The sequence below is a fragment of the Hoplias malabaricus genome, chromosome 3 (genome assembly GCF_029633855.1).
Source record: "Hoplias malabaricus isolate fHopMal1 chromosome 3, fHopMal1.hap1, whole genome shotgun sequence".
Taxonomy (NCBI): Eukaryota; Metazoa; Chordata; class Actinopteri; order Characiformes; family Erythrinidae; genus Hoplias; species Hoplias malabaricus.
This window is the reverse complement of record NC_089802.1, coordinates 2,244,795-2,250,234: the sequence shown is the minus strand read 5'-3', so window position 1 is coordinate 2,250,234 and position 5,440 is coordinate 2,244,795.

The following is a 5,440-nucleotide window of genomic DNA, read 5'->3' as shown; positions in this document are numbered from 1 at the left end:
CAGAAAAAATACTCAATATACAATTTACAAACTAAAAGACAGGTCATTTACACATTCTTACATACAACACACCCTGAGGAGAAAAAACAAAACAGATTACCAGGGAAAAGTAGACACAACTGTAATATGCCTGATGTTTGGGAATGGAGTGGATGTGGAGCAGTGTGTAATAACAGTATTATCTACGCAGTGTTATCTGTGGCCCAGCAGGTTATATTTGGAGCCAGCTGTTTAAGACAGTGACGGCAGGCTGTTGTGGTCGTTGTACAGGGCTCTTTAGCGCCAACTGGAGGCGAGGAGGAGTAGGTTTTAATCAGTTCCTGTTGATTCTGTTCTTTTGTTACTCTTTCTGATTCTTTTTGTTATTATTATTCCTTTCTTTTTCTTTTTATTCTCTTTCGGTTCCGTTCTGTCCTTTAATACACCCCTTTCCTATTTAGTGTTTTTGGTGATGGTAAATCGATTCAGTTTCTTTTGATCCGATTTCCTTTTCTCAGTGTCCTCTCCGAAAGTGACCTGAAGAAAGAGTGTAGTTTGATTTCCTCCTCTCTCTCTCACTTTCTCTCACTCACTCACTCACTCACTCACGCTTTCTCTTTCTCTCACTCACTCACACTCACTCACTCACTCACTCACTCACTCACTCACTCACTCACTCTCTCTCTCTCTCTCTCTCTCTCTCTTTCTCTCTCTCTCTCTCACTCACTCACTCATTCACTCACTCACTCTCTCTCTCTCTCTCTCTTTCTCTATCTCTCACTCACTCACTCTCTCTCTCTCATTCACTCACTTTCTCTCACTCACGCTTTCTCTCTCTCTCTCTCTCTCTCTCTCTTTCTCTCTCTCTCTCTCTCTCACTCACTCACTCACTCATTCACTCATTCACTCACTCTCTCTCTCTCTCTCTCTCTCTTACTCACTCTTTCTCTCTCTCTCTTTCTCATCTCTTTCTCACTCTCTCTCTCTCTCTCACTCACTCACTTTCTCTGTTTCTCTCACTCTCTTTCTCACTCTCTCTCTCTCTCTTTCTCACTCTCTCTCTCTCTCTCTCTCTCACTGAATAATATTCTGAAGTTCATTTCTGAATACATATCCCCCTTATTTTCCTTTGAAATCCCTCTTGGAAGTGTATTACATTATATACTGCGACGTCCACACTTCTGCCACTGTAGATGTATAACCCCTTCCACCCCCTCCACTCTTTGACTTATTCCTCAGTTTGCCCTGGGGCTCAGACGTCAGAATAGTCAAGCCTTAACTCCACGGGATACAACACACCAATCCTTCTTCAGTCAGATCTCCTACAGCACACACATGGAGCTCACACCTCGGTCTAAACCGTGCGGCCTGCGGCTAGAACAGAGCTATTTAATCAGCACTGCTCCCCCATTTATGAGAGCTGTGTGATAGATGAGTCTGGTAGAGATGGTAGACCAACCTCTATTTACTTTAGCACTTGCTAAAGACCCTGCATCTTAAATAATGCATGTGTACACTGGCTAATGCTAGATTACCTCTTTGGCCCTATTTATACTGCGCTAGTTGGCCAGGGGCACAGGGAATGTTAATGTTAGCGTGGCCTAAAGGACATTCATTTGTTTCCAGATATGCCACTGGCCTGTGTTTCATTAGCCTGAGTGAGACGTGGTGATTTAGAGAGCGAGCTTCATAATTTATGATCCAGGGCTGGCACTCGCGCAGAGTGGGGACTGGGTTCAGGGGCGAGGAAAGGTCAGACAGAGAAGGCCAGCACTTTGACCTTCATAAACAAACACACACACACACACACACACACACACACACACACACACACACACACACACTTTCTCTCCCTCTCTCTCATCTGCATGTACTAACTCGGTCATATACAGTATGAAACGTGATATTATTGCAGAGAGACAGACGAATGTAAGAACACTGCTGTAAGGGTTTGATGGCCTTCAGTAGGATCACACACACACCCCACTCCAACACATCCCAGAAATACTGGATCAAGCTCCAGCACTGCTCCACAGCACAAAACTGGGGCAGTTATGTTCCTCAAGCCTTTTCAACAGAGTCCCATTAAAAAAAACAATGGGTGCACCTTAAATGCAGAGGCATTCTTCTCCATAAGTGTGTGTCTGTGACAGGGTGAGTGTGTGAGTGACTGGGTGAGTGTGTGAGTGACTGGGTGAGTGTGTGAGTGACTGGGTGAGTGAGTGGGTGAGTATGTGAAACTGTCCACATGTGTGAGTGTGTGAGTGACTGAGTGAGTGTGTGAGTGACTGGGTGAGTGTTTGAGTGACTGAGTGAGTGTGTGAGTGACTGGGTGAGTGTATGAGTGACTGAGTGAGTGTGTGAGTGACTGGGTGAGTGTATGAGTGACTGAGTGAGTGTGTGAGTGACTGGGTGAGTGTGTGAGTGACTGAGTGAGATGTGAGTGACTGGGTGAGTGTGTGAGTGACTGGGTGAGTGTGTGAGTGTGTGAAACTGTCCACATGTGTGAGTGTGTGAGTGACTGAGTGAGTGTGTGAGTGACTGAGTGAGTGTGTGAGTGACTGGGTGAGTGTGTGAGTGACTGGGTGAGTGTGTGAGAGACTGGGTGAGTGTGTGAGTGTCTGGAACTGTCCACATGTGTGAGTGTGTGAGTGACTGTGTGAGTGTGTGAGTGACTGGGTGAGTGTGTGAGTGACTGGGTGAGTGTGTGAAACTGTCCACATGTGTGAGTGTGTGAGTGACTGAGTGAGTGTGTGAGTGACTGTGTGAGTGTGTGAGTGACTGAGTGAGTGTGTGAGTGACTGGGTGAGTGTGTGAGAGACTGGGTGAGTGTGTGAGAGACTGGGTGAGTGTGTGAGTGACTGGGTGAGTGTGTGAGTGACTGGGTGAGTGTGTGAAACTGTCCACATGTGTGAGTGTGTGAGTGACTGTGTGAGTGTGTGAGTGACTGGGTGAGTGTGTGAGTGACTGGGTGAGTGTGTGAAACTGTCCACATGTGTGAGTGTGTGAGTGACTGAGTGAGTGTGTGAGTGACTGTGTGAGTGTGTGAGTGACTGAGTGAGTGTGTAAGTGACTGGGTGAGTGTGTGAGAGACTGGGTGAGTGTGTGAGTGTCTGGAACTGTCCACATGTGTGAGTGTGTGAGTGACTGAGTGAGTGTGTGAGTGACTGAGTGAGTATGTGAAACTGTCCACATGTGTGAGTGTGTGAGTGACTGGGTGAGTGTGTGAGTGACTGAGTGAGTGTGTGAGTGACTGGGTGAGTGTGTGAGTGTGTGAAACTGTCCACAGGTGTGTGTGTGTATTTTAATGTTAATATAACAGATGGTGTCAGATATCAAAGCCTTTAACTTGTGTGTGTGAGAGAGAGAGAGAGAGAGAGAGCAAAAGAGAGAGAGAGAGCAAAAGAGAGAGAGAGAGAGAGAGAGAGAGAGAGAGAGAGAGAGAGGGCCCAGTGCTTTAGATTTTCAAATGTCAAAATTAGCTGTATATAAAGCAGCTAGTCTGTGGTCTTTCTGGGCGAGTTATGAGCTCTTTTTGTATCTGAGATCTTCCCCCAGTTCACCCCCCCCCCCCCCCAAACAAACAGCTCCCACCGTGTGTCTTTATTGCTATTTGCGCTGATTGCACATCTTCAATAAAGAGCAGAAATTAATGTTTCATCAGCGTCCGGTTCAGATAGAGCCCCCACTCTCTACACGGGAATAAAAAAAGAGGATATTAGAGTGGAGATTAAGAATGTTTAATTTCGGCATAAATACGGCGGCGGAGTTCCAGAAACGACGATAAACATCAGAATTAGAGCACAACACAAACGGACTGAAAAGAGCCGCCGTATCGACGGCCGATACTCAAATCAGCTCATATGAGCTCAATAAAAAGCAATAAAGCGATTCCTTCCCTCCGCACTGACCCGCACTTCACGGAGAGATGGGGCAGATATGACAGGCCCAACCTCAATAAACCCACAACAAAGGAGTCAAAGAAGGAGAAATTAAACTGAAGCCTGAACGCAATATCGGCTGAATTCAAGCATAAAGCCCCCCATACAGGATTTAATATTGTCTCCAATCAGAGAACAAAGCAACAAGCCATCGACAGATTATTATTCCTCTGTGCTGGGCCTATCGGGAACGGAGGCCCCTGCTGGAAGTTTTCCTTTATTCACTGAAGATGGAGTCTATTAGGTGCTGATAACATGAAACGTATACATTGCACATTTAATCCGGAGCGAACGGTGCTGACGATAATAAACTTTAGAGACAATGGACCCTTAATTCTAGGCCGTTTAGGCTCTTTGTTTCCATTAATGGGTGTTACACTCAAATGCTTTAGACAAGGTTCAGCCTGATTAGGAAGCTACTGTTCTCAGGGAACTACGCTGACTGTTCTCCACCTCTGTCTCACTGTTTACGTCTTTCAGTGCCATCGAATGAATTCCAATTACTCATTACGTATCAATATTCGAGATTTGAATCTCATCATGTTTTCACAAGTGTGGCACGGTGGTGCTGTAGGAAGAGTCCACACTCCTCACAGACAGTCACCTGGAGGAAACCCACGCAGGCACAGGGAGAACACACCACACTCCTCACAGACAGTCACCTGGAGGAAACCCACGCAGGCACAGGGAGAACACACCACACTCCTCACAGACAGTCACCTGGAGGAAACCCACGCAGGCACAGGGAGAACACACCACACTCCTCACAGACAGTCACCCGGAGGAAACCCACGCAGACACAGGGAGAACACACCACACTCCTCACAGACAGTTACCCGGAGGAAACCCACGCAGACACAGGGAGGACACACCACACTCCTCACAGGCAGTCACCTGGAGGAAACCCACGCAGACACAGGGAGGACACACCACACTCCTCACAGACAGTCACCCGGAGGAAACCCACGCAGACACAGGGAGAACACACCACACTCCTCACAGACAGTCACCCGGAGGAAACCCACGCAGACACAGGGAGAACACACCACACTCCTCACAGACAGTCACCCGGAGGAAACCCACACAGACACAGGGAGGACACACCACACTCCTCACAGACAGTCACCCGGAGGAAACCCACGCAGACACAGGGAGGACACACCACACTCCTCACAGACAGTCACCTGGAGGAAACCCACGCAGGCACAGGGAGAACACACCACACTCCTCACAGACAGTCACCCGGAGGAAACCCACGCAGACACAGGGAGAACACACCACACTCCTCACAGACAGTCACCCGGAGGAAACCCACGCAGACACAGGGAGGACACACCACACTCCTCACAGACAGTCACCCGGAGGAAACCCACGCAGACACAGAGAGAACACACCACACTCCTCACAGACAGTCACCCGGAGGAAACCCACGCAGACACAGAGAGAACACACCACACTCCTCACAGACAGTCACCCGGAGGAAACCCACGCAGACACAGGGAGAACACACCACACTCCTC